This window comes from Bufo gargarizans, chromosome 1 (genome assembly GCF_014858855.1).
Source record: "Bufo gargarizans isolate SCDJY-AF-19 chromosome 1, ASM1485885v1, whole genome shotgun sequence".
NCBI lineage: Eukaryota > Metazoa > Chordata > Amphibia > Anura > Bufonidae > Bufo > Bufo gargarizans.
The window spans coordinates 701,050,373-701,069,750 of NC_058080.1; the positions used below are offsets into that span (position 1 = coordinate 701,050,373).

A 19,378-nucleotide genomic window follows, 5' to 3' on the forward strand; every position below is an offset into this window, starting at 1 on the left:
GGAGACTCAATTATTAGGGGTACAGATAGGGTGATCTGTCACAAAGACCGGGATCATCAAAAGATGTGTTGGCTTCCTGGTGCTCGAGTTGACACATCGCGGATCGGGTTGTCAGATTACTGGAAGGGGCTGGAGAAGATCCAGCAGTCATGGTCCATATCGGAACAAATGACAAACTTAGAGGTAGGTGGAGTGTTCTTAAAAATAATTTTAGGGATTTAGGTCACAAGCTTAGAACAATGACCTCAAAGGTAGTGTTTTCCAAAATATTACCTGTACCACGAGCCACACAAGAAAGGCAGTGGGAGATTAGGCAGGTTAACAAGTGGCTCAAGAACTGGTGTAGGAAGGAGGGGTTTGGGTTCCTGGAGAACTGGGCCGACTTCTTTGTCGGCTACAGACTCTATCATAGGGATGGGCTGCACCTCAATGGGGAAGAGGCAGCTGTGTTGGGGGAGAAGATGGCTAGAAGGCTGGAGGAGTGTTTAAACTAGGGACTAGGGGCAGGGTAATTACGTTATAGGATGGGAAGATAGTGCAGATAGAGACCAGGGGCAAGGTAATGGGACTGTGGGAGGAATGAAAGGAGGGACTAGAACAGTTCAGAAGGAAAGGAGTAGGGTAAAAAATATACATAAACCTCTTAATTGTATGTAATACCAGAAGCCTGACTTATAAAACTGGTGAACTGGAATTAGTGGTGTGTGAGGACTATGACATAGTAGGAATAACTGAGACATGGCTGGATGATAGCTATGACTGGGCAGTTAATGTACAGGGTTACAGTCTGTTTAGAAAGGATCGCCAAAACAGGATAGGGGGAGGGGTCGGCCTTTATGTAAAGTCCTATCTAAAGCCCACAGAAGATATAAGTGAGGGACATGAACATGTGGAGTCACTGTGGGTAGAAATACATAGAGGCAAAAACAATAATAAAATACTAATAGGAGTTTATTATAAACCACCCAATATACCAGAGTCCACAGAAAATCTGCTACTAAACGAGATAGATGAGGTTAGATCATAATGAGGTGGTTATTATGGTGGACTTTAAATGGTAGGGAGACAGAAAAAAGGAAAACAGCGGCACTGCCCCTTTAAGGAAATCACTCACATATCCTCGGATCCCGGAACTCCTAAGACGCGTGGCTGCACAGGTTAGACCCGGACTGCGTGGTGATCAGCGTGGTAAGCTTAGAGAAATCAGCATGGACGGTAGTGGACAGGTAGACACGGCACTCACCAGGGTCGGTTCTTCAACAAAACTTTATTGCTGGCTAGCAAGTAGACATCAGCTGCACAGGCTGGGGAGCGGGACGGCCTGGGTGTGAAAGAGCGTTCTTTCACACCCAGGCCGTCCCACTCCCCAGCCTGTGCAGCTGATGTCTACCTGCTAGCCAGCAACAAAGTTTTGTTGAAGAACCGACCCTGGTGAGTGCCGCGTCTACCTGTCCTCTACCGTCCATGATTATGGTGAACTTTAACTACCCAGATATACAGGTTTCAGTTTCCCAGTCTTTATCTCATAAAGAAAAGAGGTTCTTGGCAATAATCAAAGAACATTACCTTTCCCAACTGGTTCAGGACCCGACCTAGAGGGACAGCAATACTGGACTTAGTATTAACAAATATACCTGACAGAACAACAGATGTGCAGGTTGGGGGACACCTAGGAAATAGTGACCAAAAAGTAATAACCTTCCAATTGTTATTCAAAAGAGGGTTTCCTCAGGGAGGAACCAAAATATCAAATATCAAAAAAGGTAAATTTAGCAAACTAAGAAAAGCCATAGGCCTAACTAACTGGGACAAAGTCCTCAAAAATAAAAATACAGCCACAAAATGGGATATTTTTAAAAGCATCTTAAAATCTAATTGAGAGGTACATACTTTTATGGGAATAAAAGGTTAAGGAACAAGAGAAAACCAATGTGGATAAATAGAACTGTAAAGAAAGCAATAAATGACAAAACGAAAGCATTTAAATCAGTAAAACAGGAGGCTTGCGAGGAAACACTAAAAAACTATCAGGAAAAAAATTGAATATGTAAAAAGCTAATAAAAGCAGCCAAACTAGAGCAAAACTAGCCCTAAAATGTACTTTAATTAATTAAATGGTAAAAAGTACAAATCTGAAGGTGTCGGCCCTCTACAAAGTAATGAGGGGGGAGTTGCAGAGAGCGATGAGGAGAAAGCAAAGCTATAAAAAAAAAAAAAACTCTCCACTGTATTCACTGAGGATAATAAACTGCCAGATGAAATGCAGAATGTAGGGGGGCGTGGCCTGGACGTCTTCAGGAATGGCCGCGTGAAGACAGAGCTCCGCTGCCATTAGCTGCTAAAGGAGATTCTCCTGCCACGCCAGCGCAGCACATGGGGAAAAAATTACCGGTCAAGCCCTCCAGCTCGTCCCGAACGTCCGTCTGGGTGAATACGACGCTTGATTCTTACCTAAGCCGCCCACTCCACACGACCCCGTCTGGCCGCGGCCTGTTTCCATTTCAGGCCTCCGACGCGTGTGGGAGTGAGGAGACGTGCGCACAGCCGCTGTCAGGTACATGCCGCAATACAGCCTTACAGCTTACCACCTCCTCCCTGTCCCCGTTAGCAAGGACTTTCCTGCCCAGTAGCGCAGAGGGGGTACTGTTACGTCCCGCAGAAGTGAGAGTGGGGCTACATTTAGCAGGAGACACTGCCGCCATTATGCCGCCAAAATCGACAGCTAAGCAGGCTAAGCAAATGGCCACTCCGTCCCAGAGGCAACGAGACTGGGCCGAATCTTCTGACGACCCCTCTAGCCAAACGCATCATAGAAGGGCAGAGGGAGGATAAGCTGCTGCTTGGGAGCAGGGGAATGAATACGTGGATGAGGGAGGGGACGACTCTCTACAATCTACCCAGGGCTCTGCAATTCTTCAACAAACTTTACAGCATCTGCCTACCAAGGAGGATTTTAAAATGCTGGTCTCAGAAGTCAGGAACGCCTGCAAATCTGAAATCTCATCTTTGAGGCAGGATCTGAAGCACTTAGCAGACCGTATGGACACTATTGAAATAGATCATGACGACACCCGTAAAAGTGTTGCACATCTACAATCCGTTATTGCTTCTCAGTCCCAAGTCATTAGGGACAATGCACGCCACCTAGAGGATCTGGATAACAGAGGACGCAGAAATAACATCCGTATACGGGGTTTGCCTGAATCCACTGCTGAGGAAAATCTACAGGAACTGTTATCTGAGCTTTTCAACACTTTATTAGGCACTCAGCCACCCCAGCCTATCAAGTTAGATCGAGCTCATAGAGCATTGCGGCCTAAGTCCTCTTCCTCGCAGCCTAAAGATGTCATCTGCTGCGTACATGATTTCCAGATGAAGGAATGCATCATGTCTAAAGCCAGGGAATTACGCTCCATTGACTTTCATGGTACTTCTGTTCATTTGTACCAAGATCTCTCTTGGTGGACACTTCAGAAAAGAAGAATCTTACAGCCCCTATTGCAACTGCTGAAGGAAAAGAAGACGCCCTATAGATGGGGATTCCCATTTGCATTAATAGTTACGAAAAATGGCAGGTCCTCCATCCTGCGTCAGCATGCAGACCTCCCTGATTTTTGTGCTGCTTTGGGCATTGAGATTCCATCCATCACGGACTGGGAACTACCGGATCCACAGCCTGCCCTGGGTTCGATCTGGCAACCTGCCAGACAAAAGAGAAGAAGATCGTCCCCTGCTGGAGGGACCCCTTCACGTGAGCCACAAGATGATCCTCGATGATTGCTGCATGGACGTCATTTGCTCAATTTATATCTCCTAATGTTTTTATTCGCCTTGAGGCGACGGCCTTATGGTTCTTTGTTTAAGGTCCTATGATAGTAGAATTGTTTTTTTGTTCAATTCTTTGGTTCCTTCAGGTTCTTATAGGCTCTGAAACCTGGCCCATCCTGTGCCAGTCCAGTCACGCTTCCACTAAGCAGACCAGTGGTTTCGCCCTCTCCCTCCCGCTTCTGTTGGCTGGGATGGAGGGATGGCAGTTTGTTGACATTATCATTATTAGTTGCTACTTACTGATCTGTATCTGGGTGACAGCACCCAATATTCTGATACTATATGGTGTATCTTTAATGTGTGTATGGTCTTGTGTCTCCCCCCCTCCCTCCTTGTGTCTTTTTTCTGTGTTTCCTATATTCAGGTCTTCAGAGTTCGACCCACAATTGACTGAACGCATTAAAGTGTTTTCATCTATGTTACTGTCCTTGAAAAGGATCTATGGCAGCCGCATAGCAAGTATATTTATCAGATGTTTTAAAGATGATTAAGTATGTCTCGCTCAATGTAAAAGTCCTTAACTCTAATGTGAAGAGATGCCTGGCACTTACTGAGTGCAAATCTCAAAAAGCTGACATAGTCTTTCTACAGGAGACCCACTTTGATCACCAGGGCTCTTTCAAATTTGCGCAATATTTATTCCCTCGTATATATTCTGCCACATCTGGGAGGAAAACGGCAGGTGTTGCCATTCTCATATCAGCTGATTGCCCCTTACAAGTGGAGGACGCTATTATTGACCCCGCTGGCAGGTATATTATACTAAAGGCCACACTCAATGGCAGTCCACATGTACTGTGCAATCTGTACGCCCCGAATACTGCTCAAATCCCCTTCCTTAACAAAGTGTTTTTGAAATTATCTAAGTTGCTCCCAGCTGCGTTACTAATAGGGGGAGACTTTAATCTCTCCTTTTCCGAACGCTTAGATATATTAACCCTCCAGAATAGACCGCCCACTAGAGATCAATGTCGAAATTCACGTCTTTTTAGGCGCCTTATTCGAAAATTTGAATTGTATGACCTGTGGAGAATTAACTATCCCACTGCAAAAACATTTTCTTTTTTCTCACATCCACATAATACGCATTCCCGTATAGATTATTTTTTGGGTAATGTCCCAATTTTAAGGATGCTTGCAGATGCTGACATAGGGCCTATATCGTGGTCTGATCATGCCCCAGTTTCAATTGCCATTAAAACTTCAGGATACCACTCTAGAATTTGCCATTGGCGGCTTAATGAGTCCTTTTTACATCAACTGCTGCTTAGACAAGAGCTACGTGATGGCCTTGCAGAATACTTTACCCTAAACCAGTCCTCTGGTCCCCCTATATCTATGATATGGGAAGCCCATAAGGCAGTCTTAAGAGGCACCTGTATAGCTATGGGATCTCGATTAAAAAAAGACTGTACTATGCAGCAACACACTATCACCTCTCAGCTGAAGGACTTAGAGCGAATGCTAGAATCCCGATGCTCGCGACCTTTGCTTAGACGCATTACCATCCTACGGGCCAGATTGAAGGAGCTAATGTTTTATAAAACTGAGAAAAAATTACTGTATTCGCGACAAAGATTTTATATGTGGGGGAATAAGCCACACACCCTCTTGGCTCGACAGCTTCGGGAGTCTGGCATTACAAATACTCCAACTGCTATGAGGCAAAGTGATGGTGCAATAGTATATGATCCAGAGGTCATCTCTAACTTATTCCATGACTATTACGAGGCGCTTTACTCTATCCCCCAACAACTTCCATCTGACCCGGGGCGAAGTCGGCTCCTCCTGGATTCCTTTCTTTCTAAATGCAATCTTCCTCAGTTGTCTGGAGAAGCTCTGGCCTCATTGAACACTCCTATTACTGTAGAGGAATTGCAGGAGGTACTGAAACAATTGCCCAATAATAAAGCCCCTGGGCCAGATGGTCTACCATACATTTATTATACAACATTTTCCAACATCCTTTTACCGCATATGACACTATTGTTCAACTCTTTTTTACAAGGATCCCCAATACCCACTTCAATGTCGCACTCCTATATAACTTTAATACCTAAACCAGGTAAAGATCCCCTAGAATGTGGAAATTACAGGCCCATTGCACTTCTTAATTCGGATTTGAAAATTTTCACGAAAACTTTGGCTAACCGACTTTCAGACTGGTTACCCCAACTGATCCATAAAGATCAAGTGGGCTTTGTCCGGGACCGACAGGGCGGAGATAATACAAGGCGGACCATTGATCTAATTGACATCACGAATAGACGCAGGGACTCAGCTCTGTTGCTAAGTCTTGAAGCGGAGAAAGCGTTTGATCGCTTAGGGTGGCCTTTTATGTTCTTTGCTATGGAGGCCTTTGGTTTGGGAGGCCCTTTCCTTACAGCCCTCCATGTCCTCTATGCCCAACCCACAGCGACGGTGAAAATGAAGCATGCTCATTCCTTACCTTTCCCTATCAAAAATGGTACGCGTCAAGGATGTCCGCTATGCATAGAACCCTTGGCAGCGGCCATCCGTTCTCACCCTGATATCCACGGGATTAAAGTGAATGCAGTTGAATTCAAACTCTCGCTATTCGCTGACGATATTTTACTAACATTAACTGACTTGCATGTCTCGCTCCCCAACCTTTTTAAATTACTAGAGACGTATGGTAGATTATCTGGTTATAAAATTAATGCCACAAAAACGGAGGCTCTTTCCCTTAACCTTCCTCCTGATAATTTGACCACCTTAAAATCTAGCTTCCACTTTCAATTGACGGAAACGTCACTGAGGTATTTGGGGGTAAATCTAACCCCTACATGCTCCTCGTTGTACGCTCAAAATTTTCCATCTACGTTCCGAGAACTCAAAACTTTGCTGACTAAATGCATGCCTCTTCCCATCTCCCTATTGGGCCGTATAGCGTCAGTCAAGATAAATATTTTGCCTAAATTACTGTATTTATTTGAAACTCTCCCAATTCCTGTTCTAGAGAAGGAGTTGCGTAATTTTCAGTCATGTATGCTTAAGTTCATCTGGAATGGGAAGAGGCTGCTCAATTTTAATGTCACCTAAAACTCAAGGAGGGCTAGCAGTTCCGGATATTAAAAAATATTACTCGGCTACACACCTTAGAAGATTGCCAGCCTGGTCCAACATATATGCGTATTCTAGATGGGTGGAAATAGAGAAGTTGTGGATAGTCCCTGTACATCCGAATTCACTCATTTGGCAGCCCTCGCTTAGACCTGAGCTATTAGGCCCCATGTCTATTACCTGTAACATATGGTCGAGATGTAACAGACTGTTTTCACTTGCTTCGGAAAAATCTTCTATGATCTCCTTTCTGTCTAATCCATTATTTACGTTGGGAATGCACACAGCCTTTCTTAAAACATGGTTTCCTAGGAAACTGTTCAGATTTGCGGATGTTGTAAACTATAGGTCTCTGGGCTTTTTATCATTTGATGAGATACGATCCTTGCATCAACTGCCGGAGTCCTCTAGGTTTCAATATGTGCAGATATGCCATTTTTTTCGGACCTCTTTCACTCAATGAAAGTGTCAACCCCTACACCATTTGAGAAACTATGTAAGATGACGATTACAACGCGGGGTTGGCTATCCTATAGCGCATGCTGAGTGGAAACAGATATGGGAACGGGCAGCGAAGTCGTCTTCATGTGTTACATATAGAGAAAACACATATAAAGTGCTTATGTTTTGGTATCATACACCACAGCTACTAAAACACTTTAGCCGAGATATTTCTGATAGATGTTGGAGATGTACGACAGGTGAGGGGACTCATATTCATATTTTTGGGGAATGTCCTGTGATTGAGCCTTTTTGGAGAATGGTGGGGTCTGTTCTCTTTCAACTCCTCGCAATTCAATTTCCTTTTACACCTCTTTTTTACTTATTGAATATGCCAAAAATGTGATTAAAGAAACAATTCCTGCTTCTAGTCCTTCAGGTGTTGACGGCGGCTAGACGCCTAATTGCAGGGTTTTGGTTGAGAACAGACGCGCCTGCCCGACTGGACTTCATCCACAGTGTGATGGAGGTTAGGAAAATGGAATACCTAACTGCCTGCATTACTAACTCAGTTGATAGATTTACAAAGGTCTGGCAGGCATGGGATGATGCTTTTGATCACTTACAGTAAGGGTCCTCTGAACATTAGTTTTTCTTCCCCCCTTTTTTTCATTTTTTTTTCTTTCCTCTCTCTCAACCTTATGTGTCGTGTCGTTGTCGTTATTTTATGTCTTTTTTGTGTCAACTCCCAATGTGGCCATTGGCCTCTGATACGAAATATGTGTTTTATGTACCAATATACATTCTTGATATTGATGTTATGCGATATGACATTGTACCTGTATTGCTTTTCACTGATATGCAATGTGACATTGTACCTATATTACTTTTTCATTGATAAAAATTAATAAAATAAACAATTATAAAGAAATGCAGAATGTAAAAGTAGATTCCCCATTAAAAGTGCCTTGTCTGACCCAGGAAGATGTACAGCGGCTTCTTAAAAAGATTAAAATAGACAAATCGCCAGGACCAGATGGCATACACCCCTATATCCTAAGAGAATTAAGTAATGTCATAGCCAGACCCTTTTTTCAGATTTTTAAGGACTCTATACTGACAGGGAGTGTTCCGCCGAATTGGTGCATAGCAAATGTTGTGCTAATATTTAAAAAAGGTACAAAAACACAGCCCAGAAACTACAGGCCGGTAAGTTTAACATCTGTCGTGGGTAAACTGTTTGAAGGTTTTCTAAGAGATGCTATCTTGGAGTACCTCAATGAAAATAAGCAAATAATGCCATATCAGCATGACTTCATGAGGGATCGGTCATGTCAAACTAATTTAATAAGTTTCTATGAGGAGGTAAGTTCTAGACTTGACAGCGGCGAATCAATGGCTGTCGTATATCTGGACTTCTCCAAGGCATTTGACACTGTACCGCAAGAAAGGTTAGTATATAAAATGAGAATGCTCGGACTGGGAGAAAATGTCTGTATGTGGGTAAGTATATGGCTCAGTGATAGAAAACAGAGGGTGGTTATTTATGGTACACACTCAGATTGGGTCACTGTCACTAGTGGAGTACCCCAGGGGTCAGTATATGGCCCTATTCTCTTGAATATACCTATTAATGATCTTTTAAAAGGCTTGCACAGTAAAATAAAAAATGTTGCACTAAACTGTGTAAAGTAATTAACACGGAAGAGGACAGTATACTGCTACAGATGGATCTAGATAGACTGAAGGCTTTGGCAGATATGTGGCAGATGAGGTTTAACACTGACAAATGTAAGGTTTTGCACATGGGAAGGAATAATGCAATTTACCCATACATGCCAAATGGTAAAACACTGGGTAACACTGACATGGAAAAGGACCTAGGAATTTTTGTGAACAGCAAACTAAGTTGTAGAAACCAGTGTCAGGCAGCTGCTGCCAAGGCCAATAGGATAATGGGTTACATCAAAAGGGGCATAGATGCCTGTGATGAGAACATAGTCCTGCCACTTTAACCGCCTCCGGACCGCCTAACGCAGGATCGCAGGCGGATTTCGGAGGCGGCTCACTAAGGCACAGTCACGCATCTATGTGTCATCTCACGAGACGCGATATTTCCTGTGAACGCGCGCACACAGGCGCGCGCGTTCACAGGAACTGCAGGTAAGCGAGTGGATCTACAGCCTGCCAGCGGCGATAGTTCGCTGGCAGGCTATAGATGCGATTTTTTAACCCCTAACAGTTATATTAGACGCTGTTTTGATAACAGCGTCTAATATACCTGCTACCTGGTCCTCTGGTGGTCCCTTTTGCTTGGATCGACCACCAGAGGACACAGGCAGCTCTGTAATAAGTAGCACCACACTACACTACACCCCCCCTGTCACTTATTAACCCCTGATCAGCCCATACAGGGAGTGCAGAATTATTAGGCAAGTTGTATTTTTGAGGATTAATTTTATTATTGAACAACAACCATGTTCTCAATGAACCCCAAAAACTCATTAATATCAAAGCTGAATATTTTGGGAAGTAGTTTTTAGTTTGTTTTTAGTTTTAGCTATTTTAGGGGGATATCTGTGTGTGCAGGTGACTATTACTGTGCATAATTATTAGGCAACTTAACAAAAAACAAATATATACCCATTTCAATTATTTATTTTTACCAGTGAAACCAATATAACATCTCAACATTCACAAATATACATTTCTGACATTCAAAAACAAAACAAAAACAAATCAGTGACCAATATAGCCACCTTTCTTTGCAAGGACACTCAAAAGCCTGCCATCCATGGATTCTGTCAGTGTTTAGATCTGTTCACTATCAACATTGCGTGCAGCAGCAACCACAGCCTCCCAGACACTGTTCAGAGAGGTGTACTGTTTTCCCTCCTTGTAAATCTCACATTTGATGATGGACCACAGGTTCTCAATGGGGTTCAGATCAGGTGAACAAGGAGGCCATGTCATTAGATTTTCTTCTTTTATACCCTTTCTTGCCAGCCACGCTGTGGAGTACTTGGACGCGTGTGATGGAGCATTGTCCTGCATGAAAATCATGTTTTTCTTGAAGGATGCAGACTTCTTCCTGTACCACTGCTTGAAGAAGGTGTCTTCCAGAAACTGGCAGTAGGACTGGGAGTTGAGCTTGACTCCATCCTCAACCCAAAAAGGCCCCACAAGCTCATCTTTGATGATACCAGCCCAAACCAGTACTCCACCTCCACCTTGCTGGCGTCTGAGTCGGACTGGAGCTCTCTGCCCTTTACCAATCCAGCCACGGGCCCATCCATCTAGCCCATCAAGACTCACTCTCATTTCATCAGTCCATAAAACCTTTGAAAAATCAGTCTTGAGATATTTCTTGGCCCAGTCTTGACGTTTCAGCTTGTGTGTCTTGTTCAGTGGTGGTCGTCTTTCAGCCTTTCTTACCTTGGCCATGTCTCTGAGTATTGCACACCTTGTGCTTTTGGGCACTCCAGTGATGTTGCAGCTCTGAAATATGGCCAAACTGGTGGCAAGTGGCATCTTGGCAGCTGCACGCTTGACTTTTCTCAGTTCATGGGCAGTTATTTTGCGCCTTGGTTTTTCCACACGCTTCTTGCGATCCTGTTGACTATTTTGAATGAAACGCTTGATTGTTCGATGATCACGCTTCAGAAGCTTTGCAATTTTAAGAGTGCTGCATCCCTCTGCAAGATATCTCACTATTTTTGACTTTTCTGAGCCTGTCAAGTCCTTCTTTTGACCCATTTTGATCAGGGAGTCTAAATATGGTGATCACCCCCCTGTCATTGATCACCCCCCTGTAAGGCTCCATTCAGACGTCAGTATGTGTTTTGCGGATCCGATCCATGGATCCGTGGATCCGTAAAACACATACCGACATCTGAATGGAGCCTTACAGGGGGGTGATCAATGACAGGGGGGTGATCAGGGAGTCTATATATGGTGATCACCCCCCTGTCATTGATCACCCCCCTGTAAGGCTCCATTCAGACGTCCGTATGTGTTTTGCGGATCCGATCCATGGATCCGTGGATCCGTAAAACACATACAGACCTCTGAATGGAGCCTTACAGGGGGGTGATCAATGACAGGGGGGTGATCAGGGAGTCTATATAGGGTGATCACCCCCCTTTCATTGATCACCCCCCTGTAAGGCTCCATTCAGACTTTTTTTTGGCACAAGTTAGCGGAAATAGATTTTTTATATTTTTTTGTTTTATAGTTTTTTTCTTACAAAGTCTCATATTCAACTTGTGACAAAAAATAAAATCTCACATGAACTCACCATACCCCTCACGGAATCCAAATGCGTAAAATTTTTTAGACATTTATATTCCAGACTTCTTCTCATGCTTTAGGGCCCCTAAAATGCCAGGGCAGTATAAATACCCCACATGTGACCCCATTTCGGAAAGAAGACACCCCAAGGTATTTGCTGAGGGGCATATTGAGTCCATGAAAGATTGAACTTTTTGTCCCAAGTTAGCGGAAAGGGAGACTTTGTGAGAAAAACAAAACAAAAAACAATTTCCGCTAACTTGTGCCAAAAAAAAAAAAATCTTCTATGAACTCGCCATGCCCTTCATTGAATACCTTGGGGTGTCTTCTTTCCAAAATGGGGTCACATGTGGGGTATTTATACTGCTCTGGCATTTTAGGGGCCCTAAAGCATGAGAAGAAGTCTGGGATCCAAATGTCTAAAAATGCCCTCCTAAAAGGAATTTGGGCCCCTTTGCGCATCTAGGCGGCAAAAAAGTGTCACACATGTGGTATCGCCGTACTCATGAGATGTTGGGCAATGTGTTTTGGGGTGTCTTTTTACATATACCCATGCTGAGTGAGATAAATATCTCTCTATAATGACAACTTTGCATAAAAAATTGGAAAAGTTGACTTTTAGAGAGATATTTCTCTCACCCAGCATGGGTATATGTAAAAATACACCCCAAAAGACATTGCCCTACTTCTTCCGAGTACGGCGATACCACATGTGTGACACTTTTTTGCAGCCTAGGTGGGCAAAGGGGCCCACATTCTAAAGAGCACCTTTAGGATTTCACAGGACATTTTTAACACATTTGGATTTCAAACTACTTCTCACGCATTAGGGCCCCTAAAATGCCAGGGCAGTATAACTACCCCACAAGCGACCCCATTTTGGAAAGAAGACACCCCAAGGTATTTCGTGAGGGCATGGCGAGTTCCTAGAATTTTTTTATTTTTTGTCACAAGTTAGCGGAAAATGTTTTTTTTTTTTTTTTCTTACACAGTCTCATATTCCACTAACTTGTGACAAAAAATAAGAACTTCCATGAACTCACTATGCCCATCACAAAATTTCCAAAATGGGGTCACTTGTGGGGTAGTTATACTGCCCTGGCATTTTAGGGGCCCTAATGCTTGAGAAGTAGTTTGAAATCAAAATATGTAAAAAAAAATGCCCTGTGAACTCCTAAAGGTGCTCTTTGGAATGTGGGCCCCTTTGCCCACCTAGGCTGCAAAAAAGTGTCACACATGTGGTATCGCCGTACTCAGGAGAAGTTAGGCAATGTGTTTTGGGGTGTCTTTTTAAATATACCCATGCTGGGTGAGAGAAATATCTCTCTAAAAGACAACTTTTCCCATTTTTTTTATACAAAGTTTTCATTTGACAGAGATATTTAGCTCACCCAGCATGGGCATGTGTAAAAAGGCATTCCAAAGAGCACCTTTAGGATTTCACAGGGCATTTTTTTACACATTTTGATTTCAAACTACTTCTCACGCATTAGGGTCCCTAAAATGCCAGGGCAGTATAACTACCCCACAAGTGACCCCATTTTGGAAAGAAGACACCCCAAGGTATTTCGTGATGGGCATAGTGAGTTCATGGAAGTTTTTATTTTTTGTCACAAGTTAGTGGAATATGAGACTTTGTAAGGAAAAAAAAAATTCATCATTTTCCGCTAACTTGTGACAAAAAATAAAAAGTTCTATGAACTCACTATGCCCATCAGCGAATAACTTAGGGTGTCTACTTTGCGAAATGGGGTCATTTGTGGGGGTTTTCTACTGTCTGGGCATTGTAGAACCTCAGGAAACATGACAGGTGCTCAGAAAGTCAGAGCTGCTTCAAAAAGCGGAAATTTACATTTTTGTACCATAGTTTTTAAACACTATAACTTTTACCCAAACCAATAAATATACACTTATTTTTTTTATCAAAGATATGTAGAACAATAAATTTAGAGAAAAATTTATATAGAAATGTAGTTTTATTTGAAAAAATTTACAACTAAAAGTGAGAAATTTCATTTTTTTGCAAAAATTTCGGTACATTTCGATTAATAACAAAAAAAAGTAAAAATGTCAGCAGCAATGAAATACCACCAAATGAAAGCTCTATTAGTGAGAAGAAAAGGAAGTAAAATTCATTTGGGTGGTAAGTTGCATGACCGAGCAACAAACCGTGATAGTAGTGTAGTGCAGAATTGTAAAAAGTGGTCTGGTCATTAAGGGTGTTTAAGCTAGGGGATCTGAGGTGGTTAAAAATCACTGGTCAGACTACACATGGAGTAACACTAACATGGAAAAGGAACTAGGAATTTTAATAAACAGCAAACTAAGCAGTAAAAACCAGTGTCATGCAGCTGCTGCCAAGGCCAACAAGATAATGGGTTGCATCAAAAGGGGCATAGATTTCCGTGATGAGATCATAGTCCTACCACTTTACAAATCACTAGTCAGACCACACATGGAGTACTGTGTACAGTTCTGGGCTCCTGTGAACATGGCAGACATAGCAGAGCTGGAGAGGGTCCAGAGGAGGGCAACTAAAGTAATAACTGGAATGGTTGGACTACAGTACCCTGGAAGATTATCAAAATTAGGGTTATTCACTTTAGAAAAAAGACAACTGAGGGGGAATCTAATAGTTATGTACAGGTAAAACTAAAAAAATTTGAATATCTTGCAAAGTCCATTTATTTCAGTAATGCAACTTAAAAGGTGAAACTAATAGATGAGATAGACTCATTACATGCAAAGCGAGATATTTCAAGCCTTTATTTGTTATAATTTGGATGATTATGGCTTACAGCTTATGAAAACCCCAAAGTCACAATCTTAGGTACCCTTTGCTCAGGGGGTATGAACTAATTAGCTGACTAGAGTGTGACACTTTCAACCTAGAATATGGAACCTTTTCACAATATTACTGAAATAAATGAACTTTTGCACGATATTCTAATTTTTCGAGTTTCACCTTTATAAATATATCAGGGGTCAGTACAGAGATCTCTCTCATTATCTATTTATCCCCAGGACTGTGACTGTGACGAGGGGACATCCTCTGCGTCTGGATGAAAGAAGGTTTGTACACAAACATAGAAGAGGATTCTTTACAGTAAGAGCAGTGAGACTATGGAACTCTCTGTCTGAGGAGGTGGTGATGGTAAGTACAATAAAAGAGTTCAAGAGGGGCCTGGATGTATTTCTGGAGTGTAATAATATTACAGGCTATAGCTTCTAGAGAGGGGTCGTTGATCCAGGGAGTTAGGCCTCATGCACACGACTGTTTTTTTTTAAGGTCCGCAAAAACGGGGTCCGTAGGTCCGTGATCCGTGATCGTTTTTTCTTCCGTGGGTCTTCCTTGATTTTTGGAGGATCCACGGACATGAAGAAAAAAACGTTTTGGTGTCCGCCTGGCCGTGCGGACCCAAACGGATCCATCCTGACTTACAATGCAAGTCAATGGGGACGGATCTGTTTGACGTTGACACAATATGGTGCAATTGCAAATGGGTCTGTCCCCCATTGACTTTCAATGTAAAGTCAGGAGTCCCTATTATACCATCGGATCAGAGTTTTCTCCAATCCAATGGTATATTTTAACTTGAAGCGTCCCCATCACCATGGGAACGCCTCTATGTTAGAATATACTGTCGGATATGAGTTAGATTGTGAAACTCAGATCCGACAGTATATTCTAACACAGAGGCATTCCCATGGTGATGGGGACGCTTCAAGTTAAAATATACTAAGAACTGTGTACATGACTGCCCCCTGCTGCCTGGCAGCACCCGATCTCTTACAGGGGGCTGTTATCAGCACAATTAATCGCTGGGGCTCCGATCGCTAACCATGGCAACCAGGACGCTACTGCAGTCCTGGTTGCCATGGTTACTTAGCAATATTAAAAGCATCATACTTACCTGCTGCGCTGTCTGTGAACGGCCGGGAGCTCCTCCTACTGGTAAGTGACAGGTCTGTGCGGCGCATTGCTTAATGATCTGTCACTTACCAGTAGGAGGAGCGCCCGGCTGGTCACAGACAGCGCAGCAGGTAAGTATGATGCTTCTAATATTGCTAAGTAACCATGGCAACCAGGACTGCAGTAGCGTCCTGGTTGCCATGGTTACCGATCGGAGCCCCAGCGATTAAACTGGGACTCCGATTGGAACTCTCCGCTGCCACCAATGATGGGGGGGGAGGGGAGGCCGCACTGACCACCAACTAAATTAATACAATAGAGGGAGGGAGGGGGGCCGGGGGGGGGGGGGCGCACACTGGCCACCAATGAAATTAATACAATAGGGGGAGGGAGGGGGGGCCCGCACTGGCCACCAATGAAATTAAAACTGGGGAGGGAGGGGGTCTGCCCCCTGCTGCCTGGCAGCCCCTGATCTCTTATAGGGGGCTATAATATGCACAATTAACCCATCACGTGCGGCACCTGAGGGGTTAATTGTACGGATCACAGCCCCCTGTAAGAGATCGGGTGCTGCCAGGCAGCAGGGGGCAGTCATGTACACAGTTCGTAGTATATTCTAACTAGAAGCGTCCCCATCACTATGGGAACGCCTCTGTGTTAGAATATACTGTTGGATCTGAGTTTTCACGAAGTGAAAACTCAGCTCTGAAAAAGCTTTTATGCAGACGGATCTTCGGATCTGTCTGTATGAAAGTAACCTACGGCCATGGACGCAGATGCCAATCTTGTGTGCATCCGTGTTCTTTCACGAACCCATTGACTTGAATGGGTCCGTGAACCGTTGTCCGTCAAAAAAATAGGACAGGTCTTATTTTTTTGATGGACAGGAAACACGGATCACGGCCGCTGATGAACAACGGTGCATTTTCCGAGTTTTCAACGGACCCATTGAAAGTCAATGGGTCCGCAGAAAATCACGGAAAACGGAACAACGGCCACGGATGCACACAACGGTTGTGGGCAAAAATTGGCTTCTACCACACAGGGTTTTTTTCTTTTTGCCTTCCTCTGGATCAACTTGCAGGATAACAGGTCGAACTGGATGGACAGATGTATTTTTTTGGCCTTATAAACTGTTACTATGTTAGTGGTAGAGTTATTTTCCAGTGCGCTTCTATATATTGTTGGATGTTATGCCAGAAGTTTTGAATGTTGTTACAGGTCCATAATCCATGCCATAGGTCTGTGATTGATGCGTTACATTTAGGGGAGTTTGTTATTCTTTTTGGATTTTTATCATTTTTTGGGATGTTAAATCCTAGATATGCTTTATGTCTTATTTTGAAGAAGGGTCCATGTCTTAAAAAGTTTTTGGATATGTGTATGTGAAATGGCTGGATTATTTTGAGGTGTTTTCAATAAAAGATCAAATGTTGTTTCTGCAGCTTCTTTACCTAGATTATTTAATCTAGATTGCAGAAAAGGGGATATTTCTGTGTAGGTGAGGAACCGGATATTTTTTGGGTTATATTTCATTATTATTTCTTTTTCTGTAAGCCATCCTTTATCAGATTCATGCATTAGTTTGACCCGCTGTGTGGGTTCCCTTTTCTTTTCATTCTTTAAATAAAGGCCTGTCTTTTCCAGGAGTAAATTCTATGTGGTTCCATAGCGGCATGTGTTTACATAATAGATACGGTAGTTTGTTTATTTTTCGGATCTCTTTCCATGTTACCTTGTCTTAGGACTATTGATCTCTTTGCTGTGGTCGGCCATTAGGTGTATTTTATGTGTAAGAGACTTTTTTGAGATTTTTCTGGCACTATTAATGCTTTTTCTAAAGGAGTGTTGGAGTAATGCTGAGACTCAAACAGGCAAAATATTGTAGTTTCAAATTTTCAGGAGGATTATTTCTCCTTCCTCTTTTGGTAACATTAGTTTTTTAGTGCAATTTTAGTTTTTTTTGCTTTGCCATAGAAATTTTTAACATATTGTTTATGTTTGTTATATCTGTATGTTTTAATAATATAGTGATGGTTTGAAGTGGATATATAGTATATCATTTTGGAAAAGTTATAATTTTTTATATTTGACATTGTCCCATTGATGATAGTGATAAATGTTCCCATTTTTGTAATTCCTATGTTTTTTTTTAATAAAGGGGGGCAGTTTAACATATATTTGTGGGTGTGGATACTGGTTTTAGAGTTATGCCTTTCTGACACCAGAACTGTTCAGATTTGGGATTTTTTAGTGCTGATAATTCACTTTTAGATATGTTAATATATAATCCTGCTATTATACCGAAGTCTTGAATATGTGTCAGTACTTTTTTTTATTGTTTTTGTGGTTGAAACATAAATATTGTGTCTTCTGCAAACATAGCTAATTTTACTTCTTTTTTTTGTCAATATTGATCCCTTGTATAGTTCTGATTCTTCTAATGATTTTGCTAATGGTTCTCTGGCCAAATCAAATAGAAGTGGGGATAGGGGACATCCCTGTCTTATTCATTTATATAATTAAAATGTGGGAGATAAGAACCCTGGTGTATGTATCTAATGTTGTTCTGTAAGTTCATTATGTCGAGCACTGCCCCCAACCAGAACCACCTTATATTGTCAAATGCTTTTTCAGCATCGAAGGTTATTAATGTTGGATGTTCATCTGATTGGGGACAGTGCTTAGTTCTGTCTAGTATAGTTAAAACCTTTCTAATGTTGGTGACTGCTGCTCATCCTTTGATGAATCCAACTTGTTCAGGTTTTAAAGGTTTTGGCATCAGAGAGGCTAGCCTATCTGCAATTTTTTGGGATATTATTTTATCTTGGTCTATTAGAGAAATCAGTCTGTAAGGTCCAGGAATTGTTGGGTCTTTGCCTATTTTTGGCAGTAATTTTATGTGAGCAATATTAGAATGTAGTGGTAATTTCCTATTATACAGGTAATCTCCTGTGTAATTGGGATAAATATTCCTATATTTTTATAGTACGGGTGTTTTTCGTGTGTGCGATGCCTATGATTTTATTTTTTTAATAGCTTAATTATTTTCATTTTGGAGAAATTGGGTTGATTTGAATATATACACTCACCTAAAGAATTATTAGGAACACCATACTAATACAGTGTTACATAGTAACATAGTAGATAAGGCCGAAAAATACATTTGTCCATCCAGTTCGGCCTGTTATCCTGCAAGTTGATTCAGAGGAAGGCAAAAAAAAACCTGTGAGGTAGAAGCCAATTTTCCCCACTTTAGGGGAATAAAAAATTCCTTCCCGACTCCAATCAGGCAATCAGAATAACTCCCTGGATCAACGACCCCTCTCTAGTAGCTATAGCCTGTAATATTATTACACTCCAGAAATACATCCAGGTCCCTCTTGAATTCCTTTATTGTACTCACCATCACCACCTCCTCAGGCAGAGAGTTCCATAGTCTCACTGCTCTTACCGTAAAGAATCCTTTTCTATGTTTGTGTACAAACCTTCTTTCCTCCAGACGCAGAGGATGTCCCCTCGTCACAGTCACAGTCCTGGGGATAAATAGATGATGGGATAGATCTCTGTACTGACCCCTGATATATTTATACATATTAATTAGATCTCCTCTCAGTCGTCTTTTTTCTAAAGTGAATAGCCCTAATTTTAATAATCTTTCAGGGTACTGTAGTTGCCCCATTCCCGTTATTACTTTAGTTGCCCTCCTCTGGACCTTCTCCAGCTCTGCTATTTCTGCCTTGTTTACAGGAGCCCAGAACTGTACACAGTACTCCATGTGTGGTCTGACTAGTGATTTGTAAAGTGGTAGGACTATGATCT

General features: G+C 42.3%; 1 protein-coding gene across 1 annotated transcript in view; it reads left to right on the forward strand.

Moving 5' to 3' along the window:
• LOC122924806 (von Willebrand factor A domain-containing protein 5A-like) overlaps positions 1-19,378 on the forward strand; it is a 274,200-nt gene that overhangs the window by 211,803 nt on the left and 43,019 nt on the right. The window lies entirely within an intron of this gene.